Source organism: Cupressus sempervirens, chromosome 2 (genome assembly GCF_028749045.1).
Source record: "Cupressus sempervirens isolate cs-2001-9-10 chromosome 2, ASM2874904v1, whole genome shotgun sequence".
Classification (NCBI taxonomy): Eukaryota; Viridiplantae; Streptophyta; class Pinopsida; order Cupressales; family Cupressaceae; genus Cupressus; species Cupressus sempervirens.
In genome coordinates, this window is record NC_143119.1 from 417,383,741 (window position 1) to 417,405,196 (window position 21,456).

General features: G+C 32.5%; 1 protein-coding gene across 1 annotated transcript in view; it reads left to right on the forward strand.

Moving 5' to 3' along the window:
- The first annotated feature begins 21,172 nt into the window (after positions 1 to 21,172).
- LOC149572874 (RNA polymerase sigma factor sigA-like) overlaps positions 21,173 to 21,456 on the forward strand; it is a 54,569-nt gene continuing 54,285 nt past the window's right edge. Inside the window, exon 1 of the mRNA XM_089812010.1 lies at positions 21,173 to 21,431. The gene's annotated coding sequence lies outside the window, so the exon portion shown is untranslated. The remainder of the gene's footprint in view (positions 21,432 to 21,456) is intronic.

A 21,456-nucleotide genomic window follows, 5' to 3' on the forward strand; every position in this document is an offset into this window, starting at 1 on the left:
AGTAAAATGAAAAGAGTTAGTTGCTTTCCAAGATTAAGAAAACCTGATAAAGTGATGTGAAAACAATGACAAATGGGTAAATTGACAAAGTCTAGTTTCAAGAGCAAGACCTATTCTTTTGATGATATTTTGGAGTTGGTTCATACTGAATTATGTGTTCCTATTGTAATAAAAAGCTATTATGGTGATAAATACTTTATTTTGATGGTTGATGATTTTTTTAGAATAGTGATTGTGATGTTTCTTAAAGAAAAATTTGATGCATTTCAGATGATTTTTTTAGAATAGTGATTGTGATGTTTCTTAAAGAAAAATTTGATGCATTTCAAATGTCTAAGTGGTATCTTGATGTAGTGAAGAAAGAATTAGGAAAGAGTTTGAAATTTATGAGATCAGATAAAGATGGTGGATTCATTTCAAATGATTTCAATATATTTTGCAATAATAAAGGAATCAAGAGGCAAATGAATGCACCAAAGACACCACAACAGAATGGTATAGCTAAGAGAAGGAACCGATAAATTATAGATTGTACAAGAACACTAATGATGGAGAATAATGTTTTATAGAAGTATTGGAGAGAGGAAGTTAACATTATAATATACACTCTAAATCGAGTTCAAGTGAAGAAGGGAACAAACAAAACACCTTTTGGACTCTAGTATGGATATGCACCAAATGTAAATTATTTTAAAGTTTCTAGAAGCAAATGTTACATATAGAAAGATGCAAGAAAATTTAAAATCAATGCAAAAAGTGATAAAGGCATATTCCTAGGTTATTCTACCAAAAACAAAGCTTATAAGTGTTTGAATTCCAACACTAACAAAATTGTGGAAAGTGAAAGTTTTAGAGTTGATGGCATTGCAAAGAAAAATGAAGAAGAATGCAAGAAATAACCTAAAGATTATATAAAGTTTGACTATATCTATGAATGTGAACCTATCACCTTACTTGAACCAGAAAAGGTGGCTGCCAAGAACTATTGAGAAACTATAGAAGAGTTTTGTTGAGCATCAGTAGTCTATCAAGCATCAGGCTATAGGAGTTGAGTAACAGACTATGAGTGCCAACCATTAGACAAAGGAAACTGAGTTGCAACTAGAGACAATAGAAGATGTTGAACATACAAAATCTAGTGGAAAATAGCTAGAGGAACCAAGATCTGAACTTGTATTAGCAAAGTATATGAGAAGACATCATGCACCAGATCAAATTATTGGACATAAAGATTCAAGAGCCATGAAAAGAAGAAGATTAAAGAATGAAACATGCTTATTATGAAAGTTTGAACCTAAATTTTTCAAAGATGCTTTAGAGAGTAAAGATTGGATCAAGGCAATGAATGAATAAATTGAGAAAATTGAGAAGAAGAAAACATGGACATTGGTACCTAGACCCAAAGATAAGAATGTGATTGGTACTAAATAGGTATTTGGAAACAAGATGAAAGCGAAAGGTGAAGTCACAAGGAATAAGGAAAGACTAGTTTGTAAGGGATATGCACAAGAGGAAGGGGTTGCTATGGAGAAAAAATTTCCCTAGTTGCATGGTTGGAAGGAGTAAGAACTTTGTTTGTATATGTTACTTACAAAGGATTTAAAGTATACCAAATGGATGTAAAATCTATATTTTTAATAGAATTTTGGAGGAAGAAGTCTACATTGAACAACCTGAAAGATTTTTTGATTCAAACAAAAAGAATATGGTATGTAAGTTACACAAAGCTTTATATGGTTTGAAGCAAGACCCTAGAGCATAGTATGAAAGGTTACACAATTACTTGCTAAAAATTGGTTTTGCAAGAACTAATGATAATAGCAATTTGTATTTGAAAAGTGAAGCTTAAAATAGGGTATTGGTAGCTGATTTTTTTTGATGACATCATATTTGGAGGAAAATACTCTTTGAGCAAGTCATTTGCCGATCAAATGAAAAGAGTATGAAATGTCAATGTTTGGAGAGATTAAATTATTTGTTGGTTTGAAAGTTTATAAGATGACCAAAGGTATTTTCATTACTCAACCAAATTATATCAAAGAAATCTTGAAGTCTTTTGGTATGGAAGACTAAAGACCAATTGGAACACCTATGGTGACTAGACACAAATTGTTGAAAAATGATGATTCTCTTGAGGTGAATCAAACATTGTACAAGTCAATAATTGGAAAACTACAATATGTTGTACACATAAGAATTGACATTGTATTATTTGTTGGAATTTTTGCAATAATCTATGCTAATCCTAGAGAGAATCATATGATGCCAATAAAGAGAATGTTGAGATACCTAAAAGGAATAGAAGACCATGACCTATGGTACAAGAGAAGTGATAAATTTAAGCTGAAAGTTTACACAGATGTTGATTGGGCAGGGAGTGTTGATGAAAAAAGAGCACAAGTTGATGAGATTTCTTCTTGGGAAGAATATTGATTTCATGGGCAACTACGAAGTAAAATTGTATTTCACAATTTACAACAGAGTTTGAAAATGTTGGTGTAGTAGTAAATTATTCAAACATTGTATTGATCAAGAAATTGTTGAAAGGCATGAAGGAAGAGACCAATGAACCTATTGTGATTTATTGTGATAACACAAGTTCTATAAACATATCAAATAATCATGTGATGCATACAAAGACTAAGTATATTGAGATCAAGTATCATTACTTGAGAGAGCTAGTACAAGAGAAAGAAGTGGGATTGGAATATGTAAACATGAAGGAACAATTAGCTGATATATTTACTAAGACACTACCTAAGGATGCTTTTGAGTATCTACGAGGCAAGTTAGGGGTCATTCCACTACCTAAAGAAAAATGAGTACAGATGTTGCATTACATCAATTGTTATAATCAGAATATCTTATAGATTGATGCAGGAGGTCACACTTTAGGAGCTTCCTAAAGCTATGAAAAAGAGACGAAAGGAACTAACCTCTAAGTAGAAGAAGCTACAAGGAGATGATGTTGATATGAAATTATTATATCAGTCAGAATGGTGACATGAAAATGTGTGTGTATGGGTAAATATATTTGGCATTACTAAAGAGGGAGAGAATGTGTAAGTTACCATACAATATTGATAAGTTTAAGAGATGTGAATGTGTGAGTAGAAGGGAGAAGTGTACAAGTGAGTTACCATACTAGGATGGATACAAAGAGGGAGACATATGTTGCCAAGAAAAAAATATGTATTGAGTTGATAGAGGGAGCATCCTCACATGGATGAGAATCAAAATGAAACTAAGAAAGAAAGAACACCAATACAGAGGGATCTAACAATACAATATTGAAGATTTTTGGATTGAATGGTAACTAGTACAATAAGTAAAGTATGTGAGTTGTTTCCATCAATACCAAAGAGGGAGATTGTTGGAAACTATAATTGGAGAAATTGTTATGTTGTCATCGATGTCAAACCTATTGGTAAGATAGAGTGTCAAACCTACTAGATAGACATTTTACTAACAATGTAGAGTGCCATACCATTTGATTAATGAAGAGGATTTGAAGAGAAGAGACCATGAGATGACCTAGTGAAAGGTTGAGTTGAGATGTGTTAAATATCATGGAAATACATTGGGTACTTTATAAGTTAGTCCTTGACAAGATGATGTGTTTTTCAATCAATACATGAAGTACAAAAGACAATTGGATGAAGCTAAGAGTTGAAACAATTCATAAGGATAAGCTTGATTGAGTACCAGTATTGCATAGTTAATGAAGGAGCTAAAGCAAAAGATTAAAGAACTTAAGTAGAGGCCAAGCAAAATAGTTCAAGCTGAGTGTTAGTTATGGATGAGAAAATGTATGAAGGAATATAGTAATGAATGAGCATAGTAGTGGTTGAGCGAGTATGTTGATGTCAAGTGAGAAACTATTATCTACCAAGCTACATAGTGATGATCAAGCTAAAGAACACAATGATTTTTGAGTGACAACAAAAGTATTAGTTTGAGAAAGATTTGATTTTGAGGTTGACATAGTGGAAATTTTGAATTAGTCAAAGTGTGTGGAAGATAACGATTGATGAATTAGCATATTTAATGCATGAGGAGAGTTTTTTACATGATAAAAGGAAAGGATTTAATCAAAATTCTCTAGAATAAGGAGAATAAAAGGATGGAAGGATTTGATGAATCTGACCCAACCTTAAGATCAATGGTGACATTTAAGCGAAAAAAGATCAAAATTACCTATTTAAGGAGGCATAAGGAATGAGTTGCAAGGTTGGTTCATTATTGATTAGCAATCTTAAGGAGAGGTTGTGAAGAGGAAAACAACATAGGTGAAGTGTGAAGAATTTGTGAAGTGTGATTGCTTAAGGAGATGTCAAGACAATCAATGATTAAGATGTCAATGGAGGCCTATCAATGAACCACTATATGGGAAAATGGAGATCTAAATTTTCAAAGTGAATTGTACTTTATAGATCAAACCTACTGTTACATTCTAACCAATGTTGACCTAATAGTCAGTTTGTAAATCCTTTAAATCAAGGTGGCAATCGGATGGAATGTTTGAAAGCCCTCTAACAAGGCCACTCCTAACAGGGTGATTAAATCCTATAACAAGGTCACATTTAATAGTGTACTATATAACCTTTAATAGGGTTGGCTCTTAACCAAGCTTACTTCAGAAGAGTGAAAAGTTGGTAGCATGTTTATTGTTGGTTTTTTCCAAATTGGGGTTTCCATATTAAATCGTGGTGTCAAAGTGTTATTTTCATGCGTGGATGTTATTGTTTTGCATGCTATATTTTAGAGTAGTTTATTTATAGGTAATAAACACATATAGAGACAAAGAGATAAGATATTGCATGAAAAATAAATTGTTGATGATATGCTATAGAGGTTGGGTGACTATTTGAGATTTATTAATCTGTATGAAGTGATTAATAGTTAAATTGGTACATTTGGACCTGATGATAATTGATTCACCACGCCCCCATTCCCCCCCCCACCACAATTATTCTAAATCATTATAAAAATCCCAACTAGACCCTCCACTAGAATGGTTGTTACAGTTTTTTTAATGAACAAGTTTGGAGTTCCTCAAAAGATTATTATTGATAATGGTATGTGCTTTAGATCAGAGGAGTTTTCCAATTTTTGTAGTAAATATGGTATATTTGTCTCCTACTTTTCTCCTTATCATACTCAAGGGAATGACCAGGATTAATCTACTAATAAGAGTATATTTGTGATCATCAAAAGGATGTTGGGTTATAACAAAAAGGCTTGGGATTCAAAGTTGCTTCTTGCATTATGGGCGAACAAGATTACAGGAAAAAAGGCCACTAAACTCTCATAGTTGAACTTCTATATGGAAAAGAAGCTAGGATTCCTAAGAATAACCTATTAACAATTTACAAATTCATTAAGGAAGAGAAAATACATGAGATTAAATTTATGGATGAAAACATTAATGCATTGGCAAAATTAGACGAGTACTAGAGAGCAACATTAGAGCATAACATTGAAAACAAGAAAAGGGTCACATTGTTGGAATACTTTAGAATAATTGAAGGGTGGGGGGGGGGGTGAATCAGTTAACCAAGGTCCAAATATACATATAAAACTTTTCAGTACTTAACAAATACATGTGCATGCATTGATCATCCAATATCTCAAACCATAGTATATTATTGTCCTAGGTCAAATGAGCTTTACAGAAATGAAAACATGAAATACCACAAAATTATTCACACAATTTGACACAAGGATTTTATGTGGAAACCCAATTTGGGGAAAAAAACCAGTAACGTGCTACCAATTTTCACTCTTATGAAGTGAGCTCTATGAGGAGCCAACCCTATTAAAGGTTACAATGCACACTGTTAAATGTGACCTTGATTAAAGGATTTCAATCACCCTATTAGGAGTGAGCCTTGTTAGAGGACTTCAGAACATTCCATTAAAATGTCACCTTGTTAAAGGATTTACTCATGACAATTAGGTCAACCTTAATCCAAAGGATTTATCCAAACTCATACAGTTGATAAAAAGTAACAATGGGACTTGATTTGATAACAAAACAACTCGCTTGCAGATTATAGATCTCTTATTCAATCCTCCATTCTACTTGGCATTCAATCTCCTTTGTCTTTGATAGCTTGTTTACCCTTCAAGCCTTCATGTCCTTAAGCCTTCTTGTTTAGCATGCCAACTGGAGGTTCATTCCTTCGGCCACCAAAAGAAGCAACACCTAAAGACTCCTTGTCTATCTCTGGTTCACACTATAACACTTCACTTCTGGCTTGCTATCTCCTTATATAGAGAATTTAGATCTTTTTCTACTTTACCATAATTGTCCATCTTAGGATTAGGTCAAATTCATCGAATCTACCCTCTTTTCCATTTTGTTCCCTCTAGAAACTTCCCTTACAATCCTCTTCAAATTTGTCTTCAAATGGTTTATCATGAATTATGTGCCACTATCTCATCATACTTATCTTCCACATGCTTCACACAATTCAAGAAATCAAATTTGTTGGATCATATTCTTCAAATCTTCGATCAAAGTCATTTTACTTGCACTCAAAAATAACATGTTGTTTGCTTAGCAATAATTGTCTTTTGATGCTCGATCAACACTAGGTTGCTCAATATACACTAAGTCTTACTAGTGCTTGACACATATTAAACTTCCTTTGCTCGACACCTACTAGAATTCTCTTTGCCTGATACATATTGAATTTCCTTCGATTGTCTTCAACTAACTTTCTGCTTGGCCTACACTAACTTGCTCACCTTCCACTATTTTCTTGGTCAGGCTTGGCAAACACATTTCTTTGCTTATCCTTCTTCTTGTCTTTTCTCAAGTATCCTTTCATTATAGCTTTAAGTAGATAAATAATACACTATATCATCAAAGTCTTACTTGGTCTTAGTGCTCCTTTTATATATTATCTAACTCAACCTTCCTCTAGGTACTCTTGTCATCCTTTCTTTTCAATCAATCAAATGATAGCATTTAGACCAAATTAGCAATTGTCTCACTAGCAAGTAGCAAGTTTGACATTATTGAAAAAATAATAATTGTTCCATGATAAGTCATTTCTATACTTTAACCATCTACTCCATTTGAACACACATATCTTCATGACAAAATAAGAATGGACAGAACATTTAATGTTGGCGTTTGGGTGCTGAAATAGAATGTAAAGGATCGAGAGAAAGGAAAATATGGAAAATTTGATGCTTTATGGCTAGGTTCTTTTATCATATCTGAGAAAGTAGGAGAGAAATCACTCTTTTTATAGGATACTAATGAGAACATATAGGAGTTTCCTGTTCATAGCCAATATCTTGAACCCTTTTTCTTTTAATATGGTATGTTCATTACTTGTACATTATTAGAATAGGGCTGATTTTACTTGTCTTTCTTATTTTTGTTCTAGAGATAATTGGATTCCCGTCATATTCGAAAGTAATATGCATCCCCACAAAGAGCCATTAATGATACTCCAAAAAAAATTCCTTCAGGATGAGCCATTTCTCATTTTTGGAGTCCTAGATTAAGTAGGGTTATGCAATAATGAATTTTTGCTATTTCAAAAATATAATATTTATGGGATATTAGATATCCAAAATATCATAATATTTGGCAAGTGATATAAAGTGGGACCCAATTTTAAAGTTGGCAAAATCTTCTATGTTTGATTTTGTGATTTGTTGAGCATTGAATAATGATCATCTAATATCACAATTTTTCACAAGGAAAAATCAAACTTATCTCATTTTGCAATTTTGCAGATCATGAATTCCTAACAACTTGATTTCACAATTTCTCGAGCTATAGAACAATGTTACCTCGATCTTGTAACTTTAGAAAGGGGAGATTTCTTCAAGGCTATAATTGTGAAAATCAATGTTAAAGTCAAATATGCATGTTGTTTCTTCAACCTCAAAGTAGGAGAGGCATGAGAAACAATTAAGTATATTTGTTGGTCTTAAATTAGATGTGACAGTTACTTTATGATGGTTCATGTGGAAAGATGGTCGAAGTTAATGCACTTCTACCCATTGTTAAAAGGATGCCATGAGGTTGCTTGTCAACAACATTCTCATAATACAAAATTTGTGTTTTAGTTTGCAGGTCTCAAAGAAACAAAACCATGGGACTACCAATATAAAATTACAATGTAGAGGATGATTCAAGGCCTGTTGTGCAACCAAACTTGACTCTGACCCAGGAAGACCAGCTGGATGTCCTCAATTGTATGTATGTTGCTACTTGGGAGTTACAGACTAGATATGCAAGCTTCACTAGCAACAACCATGAATTGGAGCTTGAAGAGGATAAGGTCAAGGTGTGATAGATCTTTGCAGATTTCCAAGATCTATAGGGGAACCATCACTTTGTTGAAATTCTCGACATGATACGCGAATTATAATTTTCTTGAGCTTTTTAAGTCTTGTTATTGTAAATTTTGGTGAATGGTTGCAATTAGTTATTAGTTAGGTTTTTGTACAAGTATGAAGCTTTGTTGCACCTTTTCATTTTTTATAAGAAAGGGTACTAGGACCTTAGTAAAAAGAAAAAAGGATACATAGGGGTAGATAATAAAAATATAAAATAGTGAATATATGTATGTAGAATAGAATAGATATTGCAACGAGTCACAACCCAATTATACTTTTATTTTTCATAATTAATAAAAATACTTTGTTTCTATTCCAAAGTCCAGGAATCGATCATCAATATTGTTATTTGTGAATTGTCCTTTTGGATTAACATTGTTGTTGATAGATTGAAATTAGAGAAAACCCTCGAACAAGAAAAACACATATGCTTGTGTGTGTTTTGTGTAATTGGTCTTCATCTTTTGAAGTTATATACAATCAACTAGGGTTTTATGACTTCAAGTTCTCCATCCAGCGATTGATGGTAGCACACCCATCTTCATGCAATTTGATATTTGTAGCTAATATTAAATTGACTATATTCTCCCAACGAAAAAAGACCAGTCTTCTTCTATTTCTAAAAATAAGTACAATTTTTTGGAAGGTGATATCCTATATCTTATTTGTCTGCATACATCATATATCCATCATATGTCTACAGAGCCTAAAGTGTGGAGATTGAATTAATTAGTTTTAGTCTCTGAAGTTGGCTAAGATTGTGCTATGATTCCTAGCATCGAGCAAGAAAGACTCATAGGAATTAAACCCTAAGCCAAGATAAAACATGGAACACTTAGCAAATGTTTCAATTCTTTTGGCTCAATTGATAAGGGAACCACTAGAACACTCACATATATAAAAGAAATAGGAAGACTCATGATTGGATGATTGGATGATTAAATTAAAGTAGTCACAATAGGAAGAACATATGCAATAATGCTAGATATAGGTGTGGAAATAGGCAAGGAGTTCAACACTAGTGATAGGTGGAACCATTCCTATTTTAGATGTGGCTTGAGAAAAAGGCATAACATGAGAGTAAATAAGGTGAATAAGACCAAGAAAAAGATCAACACCATATTCATCATTATGTATCACTTTCTTAAGAGCATCAAAAGCAATAATAATATCAATATTGTGATCCTCTTGAGTAAGTAAATCGTGCATATTTTTAATCTTAGTAGCAAGCTTATGAACTTGTTCAGGAGGAACTCTTAAAGCCTCATATTCATCATGAGATGAATGGAAAGAATCATTCTCCATGGAAGGATTAGCATAATGGGAAACCATAGTAACATTAAGGTTTGTAAAGAGAAGATACAAAGATTTTGGATCAAAGGAAGCCATGAGTTTATGAATTCTCCTAACATGAATACTATAAGTAGAGCTTAAGGTAATGAAGCACATACACCAAAAAAGAGAGAAAGACCACTCAAAAGAAATCTAACCTTGTGGTATGAACTAAATTATGAAGAATGCAATGCAAAAATAATAGATATGTTTATAACTGGAGGATTTGAGTGATAGAAATCCATAAAACCTAAAGAACACCTACATGCACGAACCTGTCACAAAGAAGCAGAGACAAAGAGAAGGAAAGGGTTTAGCTCTAAAGATATGAAAATATTATATTATCAGACTGAAAGAATGAATTGAAATTTACAAGTAATCAATCCTTATAGAAGGAGATCGTAAAACCTCAAAGGGAAACCCTAATCTGGTAAATGATATTTAATAACTAATATTTAATTATTAAATAAGAATGCATATGCATAAAGGGAAATCTTAAGAAGGGATTAAAGATAATTTATATTAATCCTTTACTCTAACACCCCCCTTAAGATGAGAAACAATACATGAAAAAGAAAGGAAACTAAAAAGCTGAAAGAAAACTTGGGTCCCAACAATAAGGCCTGATGAGGTACCCAATCATAACCAAATCTCTATGAAAAGAAGAAATAGAGAAAACTCAATGGGAAAAAACCCTACTCCAAAAAGAGATAGAAGGGAAAGTGCAAATGATATGTCTCAAGAGACTTTCTCAAAACCATAAGTACAATGAAAACCCCCATGATAGAGGATTGAGACTCCATAGCACCCCCCCCCAAGAATGGTAGAACTCTTATGTCGATGAACACACCAATGTCACTCCAATATAAGCGAAAAAAAGGCACTGGACAAGGAGGATGAAACCCCTAAATGTAAGGTGAAGTTGGAAGTCCTAGTTGATGCTCAAAGGAGAATGCATGTGAATCCTTAAATAGAATCTCCAATGGAGGTGGGATAATAGGTGTGTTGAATCTGTCATTTGAGAGGAGATGCATGTCTTGTGATATATCCTCAGCAACTACACTAGGTGGCTCAATGTCTGGAGTTGCAATGTTAGGCAATGTTGAAGAGTAATCTTGTGTAATAGATGGAATTTGAACATGAGGTGCAGGTGTAGAAGTCACAACATTGGTCTCAAGAACAATACATAAGTTAAAGTGACTTGACTTCACCTCGGTAGTCTCTTGTGAAGAAGGATAATGAATCTTTGATAGTGGAGATGGTGGAGCAAAATGAGAGAAAGAGTATAAGTGGGAAGAATGATCAAAATTCCTTATAACAACAATATTGCTTGTCTCACTATCTTTGAAATGCACTGAATCTTGTGCAAACTCAATTGTCTTCCCTGTTCTACTGTGTAATCTGTTAAATACATAGAAGGTTGGAGGAAGAAGATGGAACACAATGCACATAATACATCATGAAATGTACCATCATCAATATCAATAGAACATTTCCCATACACAGTTATAACAATGTTGTTCCCCATCAAAATGTGTGGAGTAGGAGAAGCCTTAAAAGAAGAGAAAAAATCCTAAGAAGATGTCATATGGTGTGAAGCACCTGATCCCATTAACCATCTAGAAGAATGTGGAGTAGTAGTTATACATAGTGCATGACACTTTCCTATGTCTTTACCATCTGATTGAAATGATGATGAAGAATAAGATCTATGAGAAGTAGAAGGAATATAAATGTTTCTCTTCTAAAGGAGAGATGTCAAATCTGAAACCTATTTGGCATAGTCATCTAACTTCTTCTCATAGAAATGTGAATCATCATGATTGGGCTTATTACAGTAAGCACACTTCAGTCTATTTGGCTTTGATTTATCCCCCTTAGGAGGAGGTGGGCCTGATGAGATGTGAGGGCTAGAATCAATCTGAGACTCTATAGGATGTGACTTTTGTTTCTTCTTCTTCTTTCTAGAAGATGTTTGAGCTACCAATGCATAAGTTTGTGAGCCTATGAGAGAATCCAATTGAGAGATCTTAGCTTGCTCTCGAGTCAAATGATCACAAAAAACCTCAAAGGATGGCATGGTAAATCTAGTACCCAAAGCATCCATGGTGGAATGGAAGTTAGAAGAAAAAATCTTAAATTTTTTCACAAAGCTTAGAAAGAATCAGGTAAATACACCTAATGTCAGTCTTGATCTTCCCACAACCCTCAATAATAAAGATCTATGATGCTTGAGATTCATCAAGAAGTCCTCAATGGAAGGAAAAGAATCTGGTACAACAGAGGTAAGTTCTACCTCAACCTAAAGTGCCCTAAACTCATTCACTATACCAAACAAGCCGTTAAGGTTGTTCCACATAGCTAGAGGGGTATTGCACCCATCAAGATGAAATTGTAGACTGTTAGATACCTATAAAGAAATCAACTACATTACCTCATTCATCTTGTTCCTATGTTACATGACCTCAAAAAGCCTCTATAAAATTGGTTGTATTGTGTCTAAACAAGACCACATCCCTTTTGACCAGAGAAGTCATGTCATCAGGGACTTCCATGTGTGATAGTTATGAGGGGTCAGAAGTTCTAGATAAAAAGAGGTCTCGACCATTGTTTTAGAAGGTATTTTTTTTAATAGTTCTGGTTTATTGATGTAAATGACATAAACAATAAAATAAAACACCCTCCACGATACAAAAAATGAACCCCAGATGCCATAAATAATGTGTATACAAGAAAAGAGAACAAATGCTTCAGTTGATTATCACAAATACCTAGAAAAATGTACTAGTGAAATAAAAAATAATCTAGAAAGTTCTTGAGAAGAGTTTTCTGACATTTTTTTGGGTCCAGAAAATAGAGCTAAAACAAGCAAGTTATGCCCCCCGAAAGGTAGAAAGCACCATATAACTTTGAGCAAAAAAGTAGGCATACAAATAGAAAAATGTCCAAAAAATACCTTCATAAATGTGTCTGTCTCGGAATCAACTTTTCGACAATATAAGATTTGTTAGAATATACCTCTGTATGCCTAAGCTACAACCAAAAAACCATCAATAGGTCTTTAGGACAAAATAACTCAAACATTTATGGGTGAATGACCATCAAATTTTGGTTCAACAAATACTAATGTCATGACCAATAGCTGTCAGACCTACTGCACCAGTACTTTGTTGATGTTAGCATTATGCATGCATCTTTTGCACGTTTTTAAGAAAAGTTTAAAAAAATCAATGCATGCACCTTCACTATGTGCAAACTTTTTAATTTTTCAATGCCACTTTTTTCTTTAAAAAGTGTTTTTTTTGAGATTTTTTAATAAAAAAATCATACATGTGTTCAGATGCATGTTAGGGTTGTACAACCCTAGTATACAAAAAATAATTTTCCTCCCTAATCAATGTTGTCCAAAATCGACAAATTTATATGAAAATAGGGGTTTTGATGCACTCATAATCCAATGGTGATGTCTCTTTGGACTCAAAGAGCTTCAATTTTTAGAGATCCCCTTATTTTCACAAAAAATATTAAGAATATACTAGAATTGATCCAACAAACCCTCGTTCCCACTTTCTTGAAAAACCTGAACAAGCTACAATAGATCCAACTCTAATACCATGAAGGATTTGAGCAATACAAATCCACAAAACTCGAAGAACACCTACATGCAAGAACCTATCACAAAGAAGCAAAGACAAAGAGAAGGCAAGGGTTTGGCTCTAAAAATATGAAAAGATTATATTATCAGACTGAAAGAATGAATTGAGATTTACAATTGATCAATCCTTATAGAAGTATATCATAAAACTTAAAAGGGAAACCCTAAGAGGTAAATGATATTTAATAATTAATATTTAATTATATGCATGTGCATAAAGGGAAATCTTAAGAAGGGAGTAAAGTCAATTTAATAAAATGAAATTAAATCAATCCTTTTCTCTAACAAATATGATATACAATTACATGCAACAATCTAACTCCAAAATGCAAAGGGGAATCTAACACCAAATCAGAAGTGGAAATGTCACTCGTCAAGTTCACCAAATATGTGTAGGGGTAAATGTGAAGAAAGGAAACAAACCTAAGTCCATCACATAATCTAACACCTCAAAGGGAAATCAAGGAAATTGATCCTTTCAACTCTAATTGTAAGGTGATTAGATCTAAGGAGATTAATGCCAACTAGATGATGAAGGGGCACTAATTTAAACAAATATCTAATGGTTATAGAATTAGAGAAATAATTTAAAAAGTTATTAAAACTCTAGTGTAAAGAGCTATGAAATGAAGTTAAGACACTAGATTTAGAAAGTATATGTACTAAAATAAAGAAGGTAATTAGAAGACTCACCTTAAGAACGAAGAGGAACTTTGAATTTTATTTTCTTATGCCCATATAACTCGAATCAATGAATAATTTGAGCCCTACACATGAAATTGTGAGATCTTTGAAACCCAAAAATCATTTAATTGTTTGGAAAAGTCAAATTTTCTTAGCAAGGACAACTTTAGGCAATAGGGATGAACTACGACCCTAATCAACATTCTTTGAATGTGAAACCATTTTTTAATCTCTAAATATTGACAAAAATGGTATTCAAATCCACAACTTTTTCTTGCTTTCAAGACCCACAATGTGAAAAATAGTGAATTTTGTATTGTTAATGGGGGGTTCACCTTGGTCAAACCCTATTTTATGAATTAACCTTGGAATTGAAATATTTGAAATGCTAGAAATGTAAAGTAAATGCACAAATTTACCTTAAAATAGTAAAATCTCAAAAATCAAATGTAATTGGCTTACTTTACCAATGGAATTGGATCAAGAGGAATATGAATGAAGATGAATGTGAGTGAGAAACCTTCTTTTGATGAAAATCTCTACTATTCCCAAGGAAGGAAGCTAGGTCTTGAAGGGTTGTAGCCCAAATATAGAAGATGAATGATGAAGCCCCCAAATGAACTCCTTGAATCCCTTTGAAAGCACCTTAAACATAAGAAACCTCCCCTTAAAAAACTTGCAAAAGGGTCTCCTTGAATGTGCTTGAAGATGGCTTCAATGACTAATCATTTGAATGCTTGAAGACTTGAAGACTTGAGTGTGAATGATATTATGAGTGTGTGATATGAATAATTGATCCAAAATGAGGTAAATTGACTTGTTTACAAAGTTCTTTGAATTAAATTTCTCTTGTGGGCCTACTATACTTTAAAAATAACACCTTGGATCAATTTGAACTTGGGACCCCAGAAGCGGACCTAAAATAAGCCCCAAGCAAGGATGAAATTCGTCCTTGATTGGACAAGAATGCATTGCATCCTTGATTGAGAAGGGATGCACTATGTCCTTGCTAACTAGGCCCCAAAACCCTCAAGATTCTCTTGGGATCCCGAAACAAGTCCATGTCTTTAGGCATTAGGTGCAATTTTCAAGAAAAGTTCATTACAGTGTGGAAAATAGATTTTGAGTGATTGAAGGAAGGAAAGGAAAGACCCAAGTGGTTATATCATACCTTGATCTTTATGCCATGAAATAGGAAGGCCAAGGAGGATCTATTAGGTCCCACCATAATTCCACCTAGGGGAAATGAGAAGAAAATGGGAAAAATGGGAGAAATGCAAATAAATGAAGACCCCACTTAAAATGGCTACTGAATCATTATTAAATTGAAGCACATCCAATTTAAGATGGTACACATCCAAATATAGAAACAAAACACTTCTACAATGATAAATCAATCAAATACAACAATCAAAGCCAAAGTATAGCTTCCTAGTCATAGTGAATTTAATCTAATTATGAATGTTCTCTTAGATTAAGCATTGGGTCAATGAATAGATTGCTATGAAATGGAAGATTCAAAAATATGCAATCTACATTAATGTAAAAGATATTATTGATGAGCTAAGTTAAATAATTGATATGCAATTGAAGCAAGCTAGAACAATTGATGGCACGAAAGTGTGCTATGAATGAAAGAGAATTGATCTAAACAAAAAAAGGACAACACATGGCTATGTGAAAAATCTAGATATGAAATGACTCAAGCTTGAGCTTGGTTTAATAGATTTCCATTTGAATTGGAGGGTTGAGATGTATCTTTTAGGGATGATTGCAATTGCAAGTTGAGTGACTCTTGCACTTTGGTTTGACTAGTCGGAATTAAGTCCTTTGTCCTTATGTGAGTTTAGTGGATAATAGGACATTTTATTAATTAAATTTAAATGATTTTCTTAGTAAGACAAACTTTTATTGTGATTCAATTAATCATGCTAGGATAGTTAATTAATATCTCTTGCTTGATTATTGATCTCTAGATGAATATTTAGGGCAATTAGGCCTTTTGATTAGACTATATCATTTTCAAGTGATTGGACTATAATACAAATTATGATGAAATCCATGATAAAAAAATGTATTGAACATTAAAATTAAGAAAATAAATGCAAATATATGATCAAATGTGGAAGTGTAGTCTACATGATTCAACATGATGATCTAGAATGAAATCAACTCTCAAAATGATATTCAATGCTTTCACAGTTCTTGCTAGATATCCTAGAACGAGTTTGAAATAGTTTAGTTACTTGAATTGTAGATTGAAAATAAGCTTGGGTTGATGTTCTTTTATAAGATTTCATAGGAAATTGGTGGTTGATATTCAATTGCAAAAGTAGTTCAGATTCATCCTTGTTTGATCCATGTGATTGAACTCGGTTGGTTAAATGGGCATATTTGTCTTCTAGTGATGAGTTGGAAAATATAATCGATTGATTAATTTATTTTATTTAATAACTCTAGAAAATGAGGTTTTTTAGTTATTGATTTAATAATTTTTTTAATAAATAAATAATTAAATAGATTAATTCTTTTGATATTGTACCTTTAATGTCTAATTAGAGATTAATTATGCAACTAGGTGGTTCAACCAATTACACAATTTGGCCTAATGTTCAACTGATATGATAATTTTGATTAGGTTTAAGGTGATTCAATGGAAATTAGGGCTATAAATTATGATAGGCCATTTTAGGGCGAATGCTCATATAACTTATTAAACCCTTAACACCCAACATTGGAAGTGAAATTGAAAACCCTTAAAACTAATTGAAACCCTATTTAAAAAAATAAAAATGAATTGTATATCCTTAAAAGTGAAATACAATCCAAAAAAAGGTCACAACTTATCAAAACCTTAATCTTTAATAATTCAAATAAAATTATAAACCCTCCACATTAAAATTGGGAACCCAAAATAGATAAAATAAAATGAACTTGGAAAGCATTAACAATCACATTAAAACCATCAAGCAGACTACTTATTACAATTTTAACCCCCAACATTGGAATTCAAATTTAAAACCTTAACACTAAATTTGAAATTGTGGCAAGCAAATAGAAGCCAAAAGATATACAACTTATTTTAAACTATGAAGACCTGCAAAACTCAAAAAATGAAAACCTACAAAACCTAATTTGCAAAAAGAATCTTGAAACTAGTAAGAGTCAAAATGCCAAAGCCATACACAACAAATGACATACAAATTATTTGAAAGACATTACTAAAAAAAAAGCACTTCAAATGGAACCATATAATAGAGAAAATGAAAAATAACTGCAACCCATTAACAATCCTTGTCAAACCATGTTGTAGATAGCTTGTTAAAACCTTAAAGCTCAACATTAGTGCATTCTAAAACCTTTAAAGAAAAAATCTTATTAAACCCTTAAACCCCAACATTTATTTAACAAAAACCAATAATACTTGTAAAATGCGAATAATAAAACACATACGTGCATAGTAGGAGGCATAATGTGAACATAAATGCTTGCTATAAAAAAATTTTGAGTTTCCTTCGTTGCGAATATGCTAGTGACACTATAACACAAGAGTATGATTCCCTTGAGGTTGATGATGTTAATTTACACAATAAATCATATTCAATAGCACAAAGCAATACACAACAATCATTTTTAATCAAATACAAAAAAAAAAAAAAGGACAATGGAGGTTACTATTAGCAAAACATGTAAACAAAATCAGACAACATAGATTTCATTGGCCCTAATGGTGAGAGGTGGCTTTAGTGAGGAACGATATCCACATGTCCATCAAAGACCAAAAGGTAAACGAGTTCCCATATCTCCTCCTACCTCTCATTGTCATCTACGTCTTTCACCTCAAATTACTTAGCATATTGCATGCAAACAAAGGTTTCTCCGACAACCACTTAAAAAATTAAGCAAGAAACAAAGAAACAAAATGAGACAACTTAGAAAATGTTAGTATTAGAGAGACAAAAATAACAATTATATGTAAATATGACCAATATCAGAAAGAAATAAAGCACATATAGGAGAACATAACATACAAATACTTAACGTGGTTCCCCCAATCCCTAGGCTATGCCCACCAAACATCGAGTTTAATATTCTTATTACATGTAGTGATTTCAATCAGATTACAATCTGCAATCCCTTGCGACTCAATACCATCGCAAGAAGCTACTAAATCATCATACATTATAAAATCCCTTACCCTAAGCCATTTCATATAAGATTTTTGGCACTTAAAAAATTAGGGCTAGAATATGATGTCCAATAAGGAAAAAATTAACTTTAGATGCATTTTACAATAGTAAATTTATTTTTGGCTTTAGGGTCATTGCCCTTCGATCTTGCCCAGTATTGTAGTAAGGAGCGCACCCCTAGGACCTTGACTTGGGTCACTGGGTGCTACCCTTGGACATTGCAAGGGGCATTGCCCCATTGACTCTTAGCATGGGGGTGCTATCCCCAAACCCTATAGGAGAAACTGGGGGGAAATTGCACTCAATGAAGTGGGAAAAAATTAACCTCTGAGTCTGATTAGGCTCCACATAACAATAGAAAACATAAAAATCCAACAAATATCTACAAAGTTGAAGCAGAAGGTGTTCCAAAATTGAGAAAATAATGACAACATTCTATGTTTGCAAGGTTCTCTATTCAACAACTCCCAACTGGTGAAAGACTCCATAATGAACACGAATGAAAGGAATGCTAGAAGTCTTGATCCATGTAGAAAGTGTATTCAATGAATTTGTGATGTTAAAAGGCATCCCCTTAAGTGAAATTAAGGTGACTTGATGTGTAGTAAATGCATATGCATGTTGCAGTGTAAGGTAGTTACATGAAGTATTGATGGCCAGGGTGGTGTTGCAGTGACATGCGATGCAACCACCCTAGTCTACATGCAAGGCAAGACTCCTATGTTTGCCTTGGTTGTCACACACATCCCAGTTGACACATTGAAATGTCAAGTTTTGCCTACCTTCAACCAATCGTGTTTGAACATGTGGTGAGACAATTTGAAATGGGCTCTACATTTGATTTCAAGTTGCCAAATAGGCCAGTTGGGGTGGTGAAAAAGAGAGAGTGTGGGATCCACATGGCGACCCATGTGAACCTCCAAAATTAGGGTGCACACATTCCGACTCCTCGCTCTTGATCTAAAAGACAATGTCTATACAATATATTATTTGCACTTAATATGATAATTGGTTATATTTATTAATTAAAGTAAAAATTACATCACCGCTCTTCTCATTTTTCAATCTTTAACGCCAATAGGCATTCTACAATGGCAGAATGGGGGAGTGGGATGGTGTGAGCGTGTTAATGTTAACTTTTATTATTCTAGATTAAATTTGACAACCATCTACATGTCAAAGTTTAAATCTTATTATAAATAGAATATACTTTTAAAAATAATTTAATAAATATCACATAAAATATCTCTCACATTTAGAGATATAAATCATCCATTTTTTAAGAAATTAAAATAAAAGCTTAGTTAGTAAAAAACTAAATAAATGGAGATAAAGGAAATATTAATATTTTAGATGTGGTAAATTAAATTACAATTATTTTGTAGTGGATATCTATCACAATTTCTTTAAATAGATTTATTTAAGATATCTATACTAGTATAAATAAATGTAAATAAATAATTATCTTAGGTATAAATAATCTACTCCATAGCCAAGGTATCTAACATACTAATAAACTCAACATTAACACATTTTCTAAGTTCAATTATAAATCTTAATAAAAGAAGAGCTCTCGGAGAGCTTAAGTCCCTGCCTTATAGGTGAAATATATTAGAAATTTTGAATAGTATAAAGTATTAAATCTAAGTGCAAGAAGGAGATTGTTTTAGATAAATTATTTAGGATTAAGTAATTTTAAGGAAATTTAAGGAGTAATATGACTAATTAATTTAGCATGGAAATTTTAAAAGTATAATTTCAATTTATTAACAAGTGTATTAATTAATTTTATTTTGGTAAGGTAATGATGATTTTAAAAAAAAATTAATTAATAATTACTAAAAAATTGTGAAAAATATAATAAATTTTGAATTCTGAATTAAAAAACAAAATTATAAATTTACTTGTTGCACTTTCACATCTTATATATTTTAAAATCATCATGTTTCTAAATAAAATAAAATAAGAAGAAAATTACAAAGCAAATAAGTGGTGAGTTTTGAATTGCAATACCCAAAATCAATGAATTTTAACTCTCCATCAGTCTTATTAATGTTTATATAATTGAATTTATTTTCAAATGTGATTTAAAGAAAGAAAATCAATAAATCTTAAAAGTTCAAATAGAAATATTAATTTATATTTATTTTTAACTTTTCCTAACTCCAAAATTTTAATTATTCAATAAAAAATTAAATTTATGTATAATTACAATTAATTTATTAATTTTTTATTTAGAAAATAATAAAATTAAAAATCATTATAATCATTATTATTATTGAAAATTATTTTTATTTTTTTTAAATAATCCAAATTAAAAACAAAATATACACTATAGAACTGTACCATTTTAAAAAACTAATTTTATATATGTGGCAGTCAATAATCCAAATCAAATACAAAATATACACTATAGAACTGTACCATTTTGAAAAACTAATTTAACATATGCGGCAGTCACTTTGAAGCACGTATGACATAAGCAATATAATTTGTCCACTGCCGCCCATTGCCATAGTGTTTAATATTTTACTGATTTTCTGAATGGAAAAAAACCCATAAACCCCAGGAAATTTGCGAACCAATAAAAAAAAGGAAATAGCACCAGAATAATTGATTTAAAAAATTCGACATTGTAAACCTTAGAATATTAGTTTTGTTTGGGGAAATGAAATTAATTGGGGAGGGGCAAAAGAAAACATAAGTCCTCTGTCTTTAGGCAGGGACTAAAAATCCGTTGTAACAAAGAACTTTACATGCCCAAATAGCTTATTCAAGTTGTACACATGCAAATTACTTTCCATGGAATAGCGTATAGGACAGTAAGGAAATCCAACTAATGTCATAAAAAGGGTGGTGAAGGCCGCTCGCGGGGAGGTAAGAGGGGTTCACCCAATACCCACCACCAAAGAAATAAAACAGATCAGACGGAGACATCAACGATGGGCAATGCAGTATTGAGAACTGCCGCCTCTTCACCATTGAATGTGAATAGAGTGCAGAAACTTGATTTCTATGCTCATCAGCATGCCAGGAGTAGTTACGCTGCTAACCCAATTTGGCATGTAAGTTGTCTTATTAATGCCATCACCACCCATGATTCCCAGATATTAACATTCAGACGCGCTCTAGATCCCCTCCATAGCCCCTCATTTTGGCTTGGTTAGCTTGTCATGCTGTAAAATTGAATACATTGATGACAGGTAAGCCCACTAAATGCTAGCTCCA